This window comes from Triturus cristatus, chromosome 1_2 (assembly GCF_964204655.1).
Source record: "Triturus cristatus chromosome 1_2, aTriCri1.1, whole genome shotgun sequence".
Classification (NCBI taxonomy): domain Eukaryota; kingdom Metazoa; phylum Chordata; class Amphibia; order Caudata; family Salamandridae; genus Triturus; species Triturus cristatus.
The window spans coordinates 40,890,616-40,907,817 of record NC_140580.1 but is presented as its reverse complement, the minus strand read 5'-3'; the positions used below and the strand labels follow the sequence as shown (position 1 = coordinate 40,907,817).

At 44.0% G+C, this 17,202-nt stretch overlaps 1 pseudogene; it reads right to left on the bottom strand.

Moving 5' to 3' along the window:
- Positions 1-17,202, bottom strand: part of LOC146866706 (fish-egg lectin-like) — a 166,826-nt pseudogene that overhangs the window by 63,335 nt on the left and 86,289 nt on the right.

Below are 17,202 nucleotides of genomic sequence, written 5' to 3'. Positions count from 1 at the left end.
TTTTCCATCACATATTTCTAGGGGCGGCTCCTCCACTAGGGCGGAGGAGCGTCGCCCTACTGCTTTGTTGCAGTGCGAGAAGCAGAAACAAATAAAATGGTAATAACTAAGAGTTTGGTAGATGGGGCTGCCATGCCAGCAAGGCTGGGCAGGGGAGGAGTGGTGTGTCCACACCTGAGTGAGCATGACTGGTTTGGTTGGCCTTGTGGGGCCGCACAAACCAGGCGTGCGCACTCTGTCCTTTCTCCATGCAGGCTGCAATGCAGCCTACATGGAGGCAATGGCCTCCTCGTGATCCCCTGGCTGGGCGGCGGCCCCACCAGTCACAAAGCTGCCATTGCAGCATTGTGATTGGCTTTAGGGAGGGTACGTTTTTTAAAATTAATTATTAAATGTACCCCCTCCCCGCGCTACCCACCACCAGCGATTAATGCCGGCCGAGACTGCATATTTCCAAAGATTCTGAAAGAGTTACAGCAAACCAAATACCTTCATTGAAAAAATGGCCTCTTAATGCCAATAATGTTAATTTCGGAGGTAGGGAAAAAATAGCCCATTGTCCAGGCCACTCATATGAGGGCCGTAAAGGCCAGCCATATTCCTTCTGTTCATGTCAAATTTGGCACCCAGTGGCTTGGACAGTTTATAAAAAGAGATCAACACCCCTCCCCACCCCCCTGGCAATTTCATCATGAGTGTTCCAGCCACTTTTGAATGAAGGGCACGCCCTTTAGCCAGGCCCTGTACTCTACCCTCCTGGAATGAGTTGGCATGACGTTCAGCCGTGGCCAGCATTATCTGTCATATGTCAGGTCATGATCAGTGAATTGGGTGAGAGGTGAGGATGAGGTATAGTTCCCTTTCTGGTGCATTTCAGTGTTTTTTAAGCTTTGATTCGTAACAATACTCCCTTAAACTGAAGATATTTTTAGAGTAATTTCGACTTTTTTAACCAATGCTATTTGTCTTCTAATTACTTTACCATACACTTTACTAAACAAAGTTTTAGCAGTGAAATTTTGGGGATTCATATAAATATATTTGATCATTTGGCTGTAAGATTTTGTTCACTGGATGCGCTGAGTGGTCCTTCAACAGTGTGGAGTTTCACTGTGAACTTAAATGTTTTAATTATTGGCTCTGATATTGGCTCTGCAAATATGGCATGGCCCAGAGAGTCCTCAGCATCTCATGGCTGTTTGGATTCCACGGTGCCACATATATGGACCTAGGGCACCCACCGTAATTTTATTTTATTATTTAAATGTAGGCTCTTCATTTTCTTGACTTTCCTGTGCCTTCATGCGTCCTTTCTGGAGTTGTGGATTGTTGTGGATTGTTGTGGATTGTTCCCCTTGTCTCCTATCTTTTCCTTTCAGCATTTGTTTCTACTGCTTTGATCTAGTCCGCTGATACCAGGATAAAAGAATTAAAGACAGCATCTGACTCTGTGCCATCTCCACCTAATTTCTGGAGTCAAATAATGCTCTCCATGAACCCTTATTTTCTATCCAAATTTTGTTACTTTGACACAAGATCCATGATTGTCCACAGATCTTTTCATAGCATATGTGTAGGTGCTGGAAAAGAAAAGCTCCCTTGTCCAATCAGATTTGTTTTTAAGATTTTCCTCTCTTGCATCAGGGTCTGTAAATAATTTGGAACTTAGCTATCAAGATATACATAAAATTAACCCAGCAACGTTCTGTACAGCAAATATTTCTAAAACTGCGGAACTGATTTACATGAAACCACAGAAAGGATCTATGCCATGTAACGTTCTATCTTTATGTCAAATTTGGTGTAAATCTATTCAGTAGTTGTGTCTGTAGCGAAGTCTTGTCGGACCTAAATTGGAAATCATAATTTTTCTGACCCACGACCCCTTTAATTTTAGCCCCTGACAGATCTGCACAATACTTGGCATACGACTAAGCTGAACAAACTTCTTTTCTACAATTTCATGCGGATTTGTCAAACAGACAAAGTTACTAACCAAAACTTTCTGAATTCTTGCTAATTTTGACCCACTCATGCAGATTTGCACGAAACGTGACAACAAAACTAAGGGCAAGGTCCTAATATTCCGACAAATTTCATGCACACTTTTCAGATACTGTGGCGCGTTTTAAGTTAGGGTATTAAGTCCCCTTGAATCCTGAGGGTCCCTGGGGGCCAATTAGCCCACCAGGGACCTCCAGTAAGCGCAACAGAGTTGCGTTGCAGAGCGGTGTAAAAAGGGGCGTGGCCTCGGACTTACTCTCTGCAACGTAGCTCTGTGGCATATTACATCATTCATGACATGGTCAGTGACATCACTGATGACATCACTGATGACATCATCCAGTGACTGTGTGTTTCTTTAAAGTTTAAATATATTTTATATATATGCCAAGCTGTATTGAAGAATGAGTGGGTGTATAAGTGTCTGGATGGAGGATTTAGTAGGTGCGTGAGTGACTGTATAAGTGAGTGATTAAATATGTCTTAATGAAGGCATGGGTTAGTGACCAAACTGTGTGAATGTCTGTATCAGTCTGTCTGTTGTTATGTAAGCTGCTGCATGGGTTGGTCAGTAGCTACATGAGTGTCTATAAGGGTTATTGATTGGTTGCCTGAGTATTTGTATGGGAGACTGAGTATGTGTGTGGGTGGGTGGGAGGTGTGTGACTCTGTGCATAGATTTGTGAGTGGTTGATTCACTGGGTGTATGGGTTCAAGAGTGCATGTGAAAACAGCTGTATGGGTGGGTGAGTGTGTGTATGGGTGTGTTGGTGAGTAAATGGATGTCTCAGTGGTACATGTCTAAGTAACTACATATGTAAAAGGCAGTGTATGTGAGATTTGGAGTATATAAATGACTATACGTGAGAGTCAGTGATTGTGAGAGTGGCTGTATGGATGAGTGTGTACTTGTATCAGTGATTATATAAGAGAATAAGTATGCGTTAGTATCTGTATGAATGAGTGAGGTGGTGTGTGTATAACTGTATAAGTGAGTAAATGGGAGTGTGATCGATTCTTTGCCTGACTGACTAGGTGTGTGAGTAACTCCATGGATGAGTGGTGGTGTGTGAGTGTCTGTATAGGTGTATGAGTGCATATGATAGTGTTGTATTGATGAGTGACTGCATGTATGAGTGATTGTATGGATGAATGAGGGGACGTGTGTGTAGGCCTAGGAATCAGTGAGTGCGTATGCAGTAACTAGTATTAATGTGTCGATGGTTTCGAAAATGGTAGTCTATATTTTACAGTGGGTGTATCAAAGATTATATTAGAGTATGAGGAGGTGCATCAGATTTTCACGTGGATGACGCCATCAGAGATGTGTGACGTGCCTGAAACCTATGTTTTTTTCAGTGAATATATATATATAGATATATCTATAATTTCTGCTGGAAACTTCTACCTGCAGTTTCCTCACCTCTAGAATTTTCCAAGGCGCCAGACTGCTTCCGGAACTTCAAAGCTCTCACATCACCAGCAGGTTATGCTGACTTTGTGTCAACATCAGAAATGGCAGCAGATGACCTCACCCAAGCTATATAGCGCCCACCCCGGCACAAAACATCAGTCCCCTTTTTTCCACGCCTTCCACATGGATCAGGAGCTCACTAATCAGAGCTGCGTGTTTTCTTCACAGAGAAAAATAATTGCAGTAGAATGTCCAAGCACTCGAGTTATAAGCACTACAGGGACTGGGAGGGTACAAATATCAGTTACTAAACCCCACTCAAATTGACTCTGGTGCCTTGGGTCAGATCACGACTTGTGCTCCTGTGAATCCTGTAGAAGCTGCACCCACCTGAGCTACCTATGGAAACTGAAACCCTTCCTTGACGCTCCCGACAGATTCAGCAGTGAAGGTCTTAGGAATTGTTCTTGCTAAGGCCACTGACTGGTTAAATGATACTAATATCCTCTCTGAATCCCAGTATGGGTTTAGGAAAGGGAGAGGAACTATGGATCAATGTTTAAATTAGTTTTTATTGGCTGGGAAGTACACAATGGCGAAGAAAGGGTCACTTTATTTGGCATTTATAGACCTGTCTTCGTCCTTTGACCGAGTAAATAGATCCAAGTTGTGGTTTCTGTTATTAGAATTAGGTCTGGATAAGAACATTGTAAACTTTCTGGCCGCTACCCTCTGCAACAGAAGTGTGATTAAAAGCATTCTAGCGCCTGTACACCTGCCCGCCCCGACTCCCGACACTCCCTCCGACCCCTCTCTGACTGGTCTCTTAATTAACTGCTGATTGGCAGTAAAGCACGCCGCCGATCTTGCTGCTCTCATCCTGAACAAAAATCTCGACTTAGCAATTCTAACAGAATCATGGCTAAACGATTCCTCATCCCCATGCCTAGACCTCTTAGTCCCTCCCAACTATAACATTGCAAGGCTGGACAGGCAAAATAGCAAGAAAGGAGGTGGCATTGCCTCCATATATCCCTCTAACCTTCTTGTCACGTAACTTCTGGCGGATACTACAGACTCCTGCGAATACCTCGCCCTCTCCATTTGCAGTAACTCCACCCAACCATGCAGCCTGCACATCTTTTACCACCCCCCGGCATGAATGACTCCTTCACTGACCACCTCATGGAAAATCTCACAACAAAGAGTTCCTCCAACGCTAAAGACATTTTGATTGGCGATTTCAACCTGCACTGGAACGATCCCAAAGATCCTCATGTCAATGCCATTAAAGACCTCCTGGCCGATCAAGCCCTGACCCAATCTTGCTCACTCCTAACTCACTCGAAAGGGGCCACTCTTGACTGGATCATCTCTAAGGAATCAACCGTCAAGCTCATCTCCATAGACCCCTGTGACTGGTCTGACCACCACGCCATTGCCTTCCTACTAACTGGCACCCACAAAACAAGGGCACCGCAGCCGGCGATTCCTAAACGCTGGGTCAGAGACAACAAGAACCTGGACCACAAAGAACTGGAGGCTCGTTGCAAATCTGCCCTCCCCCCTCGCATATCACAATGGTCAATGACCTCAACGATCACTACTCTGCGACTATATCGAACATTCTGGATGACCTAGCCCCACTAAAACCAAAAAGAACCCAAATCAAAGATAGAAACCCCTGGTTCACTGAATCCCTCAAACAATGAGAGGAGATCCCTCCGGCAATCCGAAAGAATCTGGTGACAACACCCCTCTGCCGCTCACCTAAAACTTCTCCGCCAGGCCAGAAATACATACAACAGGAACATCCTCAACTCAAAAAAAGAATTCTTCAGATTGGAACTGGGGAACACCCAGAACAGACCCCGCAAACTCTTTGAACTGGTCAAACACCAATCCAACAAACTGGCCAAAACATCGAAAGAAAACCACAAGTCTCTAATATCATCCGAGGAATTCTCCTTGTTTTTTCTGGACAAAATCAAAGCCTTAGGTAATAAACTTAGTTCCGCCTTATACTCTCTACCCCCCCCTGACCTGCCTTCTCCTTCCACGCCGCCCCAACAGGCTTCACCTAACAATCAAGCACACTGGACCGACTTCACACTCTACGACGAAGACTCCGTCTCCAAAATCCTATCCACCTTAAACCCGAACACCCATTTCAATGACCCGCTCCCCTCCAACTGCCTAGCTGCCTAGGAATCCAATATTCCTAGCTGGACTGCATTAATTAACACCTCTCTTCGGCAGGGATCGATTCCTGACTCTCTGAAAGCCGGCCAAGTCCTCCCCCTATTGAAAAAGCAGTCGCTGGATCCAGCTTCCCCTGACAACTTCAGACCCATTTCCAACATCCCTCTCTTAGCTAAAGTGTTGGAGAAGTGTGTGCAACTGCAGCTAAGTCAACACATCAACAGCTTCCACCTACTCGATGACTTCCAATCTGGATTCAGACCGGGACACAGCACTGAAACCACCATGCTCCACATCGTTGATGATGCCCTCCAAGCCCTTGACCAAGGCAAAACTTGTCTCCTGATCCTCCTAGATCTATCCTCGGCATTCGACACGGTCAACCATGGAAAGTTACTCAAACGCCTCAAACTCAGGATGGAATTAGATGGCTCTGTCCTAGAATGGTTTAGATCCTTCCTCCAAAACCGATCTCAGAGATTCCAAATTAACGGCAACCTGTCTGCTCCCTCTCCGGTCACGGTTGGAGTCCCTCAAGGATCAATGCTGTCCCCCACCCTCTTCAACCTTTACCTAGAACCGCTTGCCGAAGTCCTACGCACGGCAAATATCTCCTACCATATGTACGCTGATGACACTCAGATCTACATCAAAATCTCATCCCTCGAGGAGATTCTCTCCCTGAATGAGACCCTGAAGCTGACCGTCCAATGGCTCGCCTCCAATCAACTCAAACTCAACGCAAAGAAAACAGAATTTCTTCTAATTTCCCCTCCTAAAACCGACCCTGAGATTCAGATATGGATTAAGGCCATCACAGCCTTAAATTACCCACCGACTATCGTGGACTCGGCCAAATCAGTGGGAATAACCCTGGACTGCAATTTGAACATGGAGGACCACATCAACTCGATGGCCAAATCAGCCAGCCCTAAGGCCATCAAAGAGTGTAAGCCAAGCTTTTTATGGCTCAAGCCAAAGACAACAGGTGTAGTCGACATCAGTCCAGACCTTGCTCAAGGTCCCTTATATAGTCTTCGGGTGCATAGTCCAGAACCTCTTTGACCAGTAGGGCACTCCTCAGGGGAACTTTTTGCCTCCTCAGAAATTTGTCAGTGCCAGAAGTTCTGTGCCCTCCAGTATCCATTGAGAGGAGCCATGAGGGACGTGTTTCAGTTGAGATGGAACACTAATCTGCATTACATGGTCCCCCCATACACTTGATCCCTTCTGAGGAAGACTTGCAAAGACAAGGACTAAGTCATTCTCTTTGCCCCGGATTGGCCAAGGAGGGTGTTGTATCAGACCTTCTGTGCTTCTCCATTTGTCTTCCACTCAAGCTGTCAGTCAGACCGGAGGCGTTCACCTCCATGTCGGGAGACTGAGTGTGGACATCTGAATCTCTCTCAGCTGACACCAGAGATGGTGGACGTCATATTGTCAGTGCGACGCCCCTCCACCAAGTCTGCTTACTCTGGGAGATGTAGTAACTTTGTTGATTTGTGCATAGACAACAATGTGGACCCCTTACAGGCTAAGCTGTCCCAGATTATGCAGTTAGCACTTTCCTTTGTCTAGCGGGATGAGCAGCAGACATTGTCAAGAGGAATTTGGCTTTGTTGTCGGCGTTCCTCTGACTTCTGACAACCCGAAGTTGTTCAGGTCTCCAATTGTGATACGTTTTTTGAAGGGGTTGACAAATCTGTATCCTCCAACCTCCTTTAGTGTGACTTAATGGAACCTTAATTTAGAAATGTCTCATGGCGACTCCACTTGAGCACCTGCACGGTTTTCCCTTAAGGATGTTGACTCTAAAAACTGTGTGTTTGGTAATTTTTATTTTGGCCAGATAGGTGAGTGCGCTAGATGCTCTTAGTTCTTGTCCAACATTCACCTCCTTACATCCAGACACGTTGGTGTTGTGAACCAGCCTGCTTTCCTGCCAAAAAATAGTTATTCCTGTCCATTTGAACCAGTCCATCACCCTCCCGACTGTTAATCTCCCTCTCCATCCCACTGAGGAGGAGCATTTGCCCAGTTGAATCCTAGGCGAGCAGTGAGCTTCTACCTAGTCGGCAGCAAGGAAACACAACTGGACGACCACCTCTTCATGGAATACTTTTGTGGCAATAAAGGCAAAGTGGTGCAGAATACAGCCCTATCCCAGTGGATCATCCGCTACATCAAGTCTAACTCCCCTGACCAGAAAGAAATCTCTAGAAGGGATTAGGGACCAATCCACCAGGGCCAAATCTACCACTTACACTCTTGCAAGAGAAGTGCCAATTGCAGAGATATGCAAGACAGCTACATGGACATCTACACACTTTCTCCAAATATTACTGCCTGGATTGGGAAGTGCGCTGGGACTGCGTGACTAACCTCCCACAAACGACCTCCCTAAGGGTTTCCAACTCAGTTCTTCCTAACCCCTCTAGGTCATCTCCCGGCCCTGCTAACACAACCGCCCGAGACCTTTGGTCTCCTCCCCACTATCTCCCCATACTGTCTCTGAGGTTTCCAACATAGTTCATCCTAACCCCTCTAGCTCGTCTGCCGGCCTTGCTAACGTAATTGGCCTGAGACCCTTGGTCTCCTCCCTACTAGCTCCCCACTCTGACTCTGAGACTGGTACGCCTCCAATGACCTACGATACAGGTCAAGCTAGCCCTGCTAGCCCACAAACCACCCCTCCTATTGCTCCTAACACAGTCCATGCTAAACCTCCTAGCACGTCTCCCGGCCTTGCCAACAAAATCAGCCCTAGACCTCTGGTCGCCTCCCACTCCGACAATGAGACTGAGACGCCCACAAAGTCCTACGACACAGGTCGAGCTAGCCCTTCATTCCTATCTCATAGGCATGACGATAGAACTGCCGCTAAACCACTGCCCTCCTGTCCTATAGCGCCTCCCACTTATATGGATATCGATACTCTGCACTCCAGAGCTGCCAAAATAATTCAGAGCATCCATTTCTCCATTCTGGATCTAACGAACCTCCTTCACCTCGCCAAACTCTCCTTCGCTAGCCTCAAGCCCCTGCTAAACTCCACCCCCCCTCTTATCACAGAGCTCGCCAAACACCCACTACCTCTATCCTTGAGGCACCTTTGCCCCCGTAAGCATCCTTGCCACCTATCGGAGGAGGAAACCATAGCTCTCGTCTTCTCCTACAACTCTACCCTCGCCACACCAAATCCGCTAGACCTCACTGAAAAGGAAATCCTTGCCATCCTCCAGGACTACAATGCAGCCCCAGTTACCCCTATCAGACGTGAGTGCCGAACATCCCATCTGCACAGTCTCTATCAACCCCTGCAGATCAGCATAAGGATCTCTGCATTTCTGTTGCTTATTTCTGCATGTTTCTTTCTTTTTCTGCACTTCTCTTGACCTCATTCTGCAAATCTCTTGTACTTTCTGCACCTCTCTTCCCTCTTTCAGCATGTCATTTGCTTCTTTCTGCACCTCTGTTGTCTCTTTCTGCACTCGTCTTCCCTCTTTCTGTACCTTTCCTGCCTGTTTTTGCATCTCCCTTGCCTCTTTCTGCACTTTTCTTGCTTTCTTTACACCGCTGTTGCTTCTTACAGCAATTCTCTTGCCTCTTTGTGCACTTCTGTTGCCTGTTTCTGCACCTCTCTTGCCTCTTTTTGCCCCTCTGTTGGCTCTTTCTGCACCTCACTTGCTCCTTTCTACACTTCTCTTGCCTCTTTCTGCACCCCTGTTGCTTCATTCTGCACTTTCCATGCTTCTTTCTGCACCTGCCTTGCTTCTTTCTGCACCCCTGTTGTCTCTTTATGTACCTCTGTCTGCACTTTTCTTGCCTTTTTCTGCACCTATCTTCCCTCTTTCCGTATGTCTGTTGCCTCTTTCTGCACCTCATTTGCTTCTTTCTGCACCCCTGTTGTCTCTTTCTGCACTCGTCTTCCCTCTTTCTGTACCCTTTGTGTCTGTTTTTGAATCTCACTTGCCTCTTTGTGCACTTTTCTTGCTACTTTCCACCCCTCTGTTGCTTCTTTCAGCAATTCCCTTGCCTCTTTGTGCACTTTTCTTGCCTCTTTGTGCACCCCTCTTGCCTCTTTTTGCACCTCTGATGGCTCTTTCTGCACCTCACTTGCTCCTTTCTACACTTCTCTTGCCTCTTTCTGCACCCCTGTTGCTTCATTCTGCACTTTGCTTGCTTCTTACTGCACCTGTCTTGCTTCTTTCTGCACCCCTCTTTTCTCTTCATGTACCTCACTTGCCTCTTTCTGCACTTCACAATGAGCATTTAAAAAAACATAGAAATTCACTGAAAAAACCACAGGTTTCAGGGACGTTATAGTTAGTTGGACATTTCACTCGTACAACACCAGAGAAATGCGGCCTTATAGTTAGTTCAGCTAACCATAACTCGCGCCAACACAATGCACTGCTGATGACGTCACATATTACATCATTCATGACATGGTCAGTGACATCACTGGTTACATCACTGATGACATCTCAAAGCTAAATAAGAAAGGATATAAATAACTAAATTGATGAAGAATACAATATACAATAATTCAATTAATATGTAATATATACTTCTGAAAATCATGTATAGGTATATTCATATTAACCACGCTTTATACAAAAATATATAATCCTTCTCTCTATATATAAATATAATAAATAGCTATAAATATATAAAAAATATGAGATGCATAAAGTGTCCGCGTGCAAGAGTTCGCCGTCAATGAGTCCTAGATATCTAAAGTGCCTTAGTGTGGGAGTGGATTCCTATCTTATTTGACAGCCCTTTCACATAAAGGCCTTTTAAAACTTGCCTTAGGGAAGAGGCAGCAGAATGAGGGGACCAGGGAGATGGGTGATAACAAATCATCCCAAATGTACTTCTAACTCCTCATCCCTGTTCAACCCATTAGGAACTTTTGTGTTTAAATCCAAGATGTACCTAGATTCTAAACGTCTCAAATTCATTGTTCTATTGCCACCTCTTATGTTGGGGGGGATTCAGTCCACAGCAAAGAACAGCAATAATCCAGGATCTCTTTCATGTTTATCGTAGAAGTGTTTCGCTACAGAGTATGTAAAATCCTGATTCCTAATTGCCCGCTGATATTCCAGCATACGTTTTTTAAGGGGAAAAATCGTACTCCCCACATACATCAGGGGACAAGGGCAGTTAAGTACATTAATACAATGATCCGTATTACATTTGAAAAACCTGTTCATCTTTATTGTATGTCCATCATTGGATTTTAATGAAAGGACATTTTTCACCATTCTACATGCTTTGCAAGGATTGCACTAAAAAACCCCTTTGTGGTAGATAATCAAGTATCAGGTTTACGGCTTCTAGTAAAATAACTATGTGTCAGATTATCACCAATGTCCTCCCTTTCCTATAAGTTACTGGAGGTGCCATCGGTAAATTCTTCCCAATTATGTTGTCATTCTTAACTACCTGCCAATGTCTTCATATAATCTTATATATTCTGGGAGACATTTGGTTAAAACAGGTGATAAATCTGGCATGTGTGACTTCCTTTTGAACTCTATCATTGGGGTAAAGCAATTGATTTTTGGTGATGTTATCAGAGTTAAGTTTTGCCTCAGTTACTGTTTTCGTGAAGTATCCCAGTTTACAAAACCTCTGGAACTCCTATTCCTGGCTACAAATTCTTTAGGCCTTAATGTTTCCCCATAGGGGATACTTTTTTTAAGCTGGTCGGATGTTGGCGTTTGAAATGTAGGGTACTATTTCCAGCTGTTGTCTTGCGATATACTGTGGTGTGCATTTTACCCTCTTTCACTTGTAGCAAAATATCCCAAAAGGTTATCTCACTAACACTCATATGTAAGGTTAAGTGCAAATTATAGGGGTTCTCGTTGAGAATTTTAACATATTCTTCAGCTTCCAATATGGACCCTCTCCACAGCAGAAATAAACCATCAATTTAGCGGGTCCAGACCAGGGTATGGTGTACATATTTTGCATTCTCATCTGCCCAGGCCACCTGCTTCTCCCACCAGCCCATTACCAAATTGGCAAATCTGGGGGCGAATCAGGTGCCCATAGCAGTTCCCATTATTTGCCGATACAGGCTCCCGTCATGTTTGAAGATATTGTCCTTCAGACAGACACGGATCATCTCCAGAAGCATTTGCATGTGTTCCAGAAAACAAGCTGGTCTTTTAAAAAAAATAGTACTCACATGCAGTTACTCCAAGATCATGATCAATAGAAATATAGAGGGCAGTAACATCAAGTGTGATCATGCTATAGGATTCGCTCCATGTGAGATCTTTGATTTTAGTGAGGAAATCTCCACTGTCTTTACAGTAAGATGGTAGTGTTTAAACAAAGGGGAAGAGGAACAAATTAATATATATGGCTGTATTTTCCAAGAAACTTTCATTAGACGAGACAATAGGTCTCCCGGGAGGGTTGTGTAATCTTTTATGGACATTCAGCAACAGATAGAATGAGGGAATCTTGGGATGTTCAGATCTTAAGAAGTTGAATTCATCCTGATCTACAAAACACGCATCATGCCAATTCTTAAGCTGTGTTTGGAATCTATTAACACAAGCACAATACTCATCAACTGTACTGACCTGATAGCACCCAACATCGTGCAATTGCCTCATAGCTTCTCGGTTGTATTTATCAGCATCCATAATTACCATATTCCCTCCCTTATCACTCTTTTTAACCACAATGGAGGTATCTACTTTCGTGGATTTTAGAGCCTTCCTCAATTCCAGTGTTAGATTATCTGCATTTTCCACACTTTTGGTTCTCAACTGGACTAGATATTGGATAACCATATCATGAAAAGTATCTCTATTGTTGTGGACTGTAATGGGAATGCACGGGACCTAGGTTTAAAGCCACTCATGCTAGCAGATCTGGTGTTGATCCCTGAACCCTGCATAAGGTATTCCATATCAACATGGGGATCTAAGCCCTCACTTTCCCTGTGCAACGTTTCTAGGGCCAAAATTCCCTCTGCTTCCCCTATGGCCAAGTCACCTGATGGTTTGTTAGCAGAAACATAAGACTGATTTTTTAGTTTATGGATTTTGTTAAATTTTAATTTTCTGATAAACAAAAACAAATCAATTCTCGCTTGGGCGTAGTCAAATCCTGAGGTTGGGCAAAAAGAGAGTCCAAATTCCAATTGTGTTGTTTCATCTTTGGTTAATTCTCTTTGTGATAGATTGAGCATAGTCAATGTGTCCTCTTATTTTCTTCTTTTGGCGGAAATTCAGTTTGCCCTGTTCTCTTTCTCCACTTGCTTCGTTGGGTCCGGCATCTTTGTTTTCGCCTCTTCCTCTCCCCCTTCCACTTGCCCAGGGGGTTTGTCCTTCTTTGGTTTTTCCACTTCTTGTATTAGGTGATATTCGTTATGAAAACCCGAAGCTCCAGCCCTGTTTCCAGGATTCTCCCCATCATCAGTGCTGATGTCAGAGATGGATCCAGAAGAAATGAGATCCTGTTTTCTCTGTACAATCTCTTGGAGCAATTCCTTTCTATAGGAATCATATTTTTTGGCAAATGTTAGGATACGCCCTTCCATATAATCTTTTTTGTCTCCTTGAAAATTCTGCAGTTTTTTCAATTTTACTTCATTATCATGTCTTTGTAGTCGTTCCATCATCTTGTATCTAAATTCTTTAATAAGATTTAAATTGTCCTCATTATCCACTTCCTCACAGATGTTTTAATTCCTCTCTTATTTTGGCCAAATCTAATTCTGCATACTTGACCAAAATTTCAATCGTTCCAGCACTTGTTTTGGCCATAAAATTAGCCCATTCCTCAAGTAGCCCTGGATGTGGGACTTCATAAGTTGGTACAGTGAAAATCCTTAGCCCTCGCGGCACCCGTTTCACTTGCAGGTATTGATGATGTGAGCTCCCACCATTTACTTATTTCTTTTTTACTCAATTTCTCCAGTTTAAACAGTTTTGCTTTGAAAGTCAGCGTACCTGAGTCTCCTAATGTCGCTCATCCAGTGGTACTGCTGACGACTCCCTTGATGTCGCGCTGAATTCATGCTTGGCTTCCTTCAAGCATTCCCAGTCCCAGACATTGCCAGACAGCGCTGCGTACTGTGATGTCGTCATTATTGCTCGCCTCCCAGTGCTGAGAGCATCCTCTCCTTCCGGGGCTGTGAACACTGCTGCAAAAAGACTTTATTATTCAAATTGATTCCCTTTAAGACCACTGAATCCGAATATATATATAGTGCATATGCTCGTGCCACGCATGTCTTTTCAAAGAAAATGTAAGTATTTCGTAGATAGCTATAAAGCCATTTCATATATATATTTTTTTTAATTAAAAGGCTTTATACTTACCTTCATAATACTTTTTCGTTGTTTAGGCATGCATGGTGAAGGCATGCGATGTAAAGACAGGGTTGTTGTAAATAACCGCATTGTTAAGGAATGTGTAGTAATGTCATGCGTGGTTCTGTCAGACAACCGTAACATTTTAGTTAGCAAAGCATCTTTGGCGAAGTTTGACAAGCCTATTAATGTTATATATGATTAACCATAGTGGGAGTATTGGGCCTACGTAAAATTGAGAGCGTCGGATATGAATCCAAAAACATTTGATAAAAACAAAGATATGTTGGGATATTGTGAGAGTTGCACGCTTTATAGAGAAAATAAAATACTTAAGGAAATATGTTGCAAAGAAGGTCACAGCATACGTGGATTGAGAATCGTGGGTATGTTAGTGATTCTTTTAACTCCTGTACATCCATGTCTGTGTTTGCTTGAAATGTTGTTGAGAAATCTGATGGAGTTCTTCTCGAGGTGTTGAATGACAGACTTGGTCACATCAAAGATTTTGAACACAGGTTCATACTGTTTGACTCGATGTAAAACATGAGATATACTTGGAGAAATGTCATACATATGGGGTTATCAAAAAGGTAATCTCTGTGAAGTGTGTTGGACCTATGACCATAGGCTAGACAAAAATTAGAAGGATCCGCTGAACAAAAATATTTTGATAGATTTTGCCACCATTACACAAGAGTCATGAAATGTTTGCCGAGCTAAGTAGATCCAAGTATTTCATGTATACTCTCTTAAAGTCAGCTTATCCCAGATAATGTCATGGTATGACTGTAGGGAAATGACTAAATGTATCAGTTGGTAAACATACACACAGTGGAAGATGTCCACTGTGCGAATAACAGCTGCATGAGTAAGTCCTATGGATCTCTTCAGGTTCCTGCTGATGTGCCTTTCTCAAAGTGCCCCTTTTTTCCCCTTGCAAGACCTGTCCATAATGGCACTTTAAGAATCCAAAGGTAGCCTCTGCCTTGCTGACCCCTGTCTCCACCTTAACTTGTAGCTGCAAGGATTCATGGAGCAAATCCTGCCTCATGATTCTTGCTGAGGCTGGATTTCTGTAAACACTTGCAACCAGACAGTCTGTGCTGTGCCTGATCAATAAAATAAACTACACGGCACCAGGAGAGACGGAATACGTTGGTGGCGCACCACTCTTGACGAATGTGTGACTACAGAGGGTCGCTCTCTACTCCAGTGCCTGTTCGAGCAATTTACTTGATAAACTCTGTTCCTATTGTGGAAGAGTAAGTGACATCTAAGACTCCAAACTTACAGGTGGAGTATAAACCCACGATCGTGGGTAGTATGAGGGGTTGAAAAAAGGCATAGGGATCTGACTTGTCCTGAGGAATGCCGGAAATTTGATCTTGAACCGGCAGAAACATGTTGACCGCTATGCAGAATGGAGGGGTGGTGAGCACCTAAATTAACTCATTCCACCACTATCCATTTGGTGTGTATATATCTCTTTATATATACCTTTTTAATCTGACTAGGGAATCCAGGAATAAAATTGTTATAGAGATATCCCTGGACCAGTTTTAACATTCATTATTTCTGCACTAAAGGATCCTGCCTTTTTTGTTTGTCTGTATCACTGTTGTATTGTTTACCCCTCCCTATTGCTCCGCCTCTAGCGTTGGTCTGCGCAGAGGCGTTAGTAGCAGCCCAATGATGAAGCATGCCACAACTTGTTGTGGGTGAGGGCAGTTTTTACAGAGTATGTGTGCTCCCGTTAATCAACTCAGCACTTGCTGAATAAAAAGTTGGCCGCCTCCCTACCTCCTAGTTTGTGGGTTATCGATAAAATATTTGGTCTGATATGTTTAGTAGGCACTCCTCCACCCTTTTGTTAATGGAATTCCCTCTACTTAGGCAGCCCCAAATAAGTGACAAGATGACTTCAGGTAGTCCAGAATGCCACCGTGCGGGTGCGCCACAAAATTCCTAAGCACCAATCAGCTGCACCAGCGTTAGAAGCCTTGCACTGGTAACCAATTCATTGTGCCATTCATAAGAAAGGTTGCCGGCTAATTCAGCATCTGGGGACTCCTTATACTCCGAGAAGAACACTGCACTAAAAGGGTCTCTAACAACTGCAGGTGCCAAGGATCAAGGGAGCAGGGTATGGAGGAAGTTCCTTTGCATATCTGGCACCCAAGCTCTGGAACGCTTTTCCACCATATATTAGACTTCACCAGTCAGAACTTAGCTTCAGAAAACCTTTTGGAAACCTTTCTATTCTAGTGTTTTTTCAGGGCATGAAAGCAGTACTATTTGTTAATGCTTGTTACCAGCACTGGGTAGGCCTGTTGGGTACCATGCGCTCTATAAATTCTGAATAATAGAATAGAATGCGGATTTCGTGCTGCGTTCTTTCTATCGACGGTCACTTTGCCATTTTCCCTGCAGTTCATAATTAAATAGTGCTGTAGTTGTAGGTGGAGAAATGCCTGTCAACAGATTGGGAAGGGGAGCAGGGGTATGATGGGGGCACTCCCCGCTAACAAATATGAAAGCAAGCGGCAATCACGGTGGGGCAAACACCAGTATCAAGAGCGTGTTGGTGTTTGCAATGCAGTGAAATATCCGCAAATCGCACTAGTGAGTGGATGAGTCAGCTGTCAGTAGGAAAGGCTGGGGACCCTTCAGCCGGTGGGTTGGGGCTGCTCCGAGAATGGACACTTTAAGAAATTGAAGGGCTGAGTGCACCAAGCCAATAAAACATACAGGTGCAGACACCTGGTGGATTTCCTGGTCTCTCATTAAGACCCACGGGCCTTTGAGGTAGCTGCAGTTTGACTACAAGCAGTGAGCAAGGGTGGGCAGAAGAGACTTTTGCAAGTACTCTCCCAAAGTCCTACTGGTAAGAGGAAGCACAAGTTATAGACCGCCGCTTATGTGCCTTGCTTGGGTGTTGCTAATGGTACCTGTACAGAAAAACAGAACCTGCAAAGCAAGGCCACAGACCATGCACTACCTCATAGATCCTCTGACTAAAGACAGGAAATGTAATGGGCAGGCTTGGTGTTCCATAAAGTCCTGAAATGTTGTCAAAATAGACGCACAGTGATGTTACCTAAGTGAAATGTGACAGTCGCAGGCGTGAAGTTGGCAGTATACAGGAAGGTAATTACAGTTACTTTTTTTAAAATATCTCCTTATTACATTTGTGGTCTACAGATGGTGCGGTGAGCTAGCCGTCACTGTGTG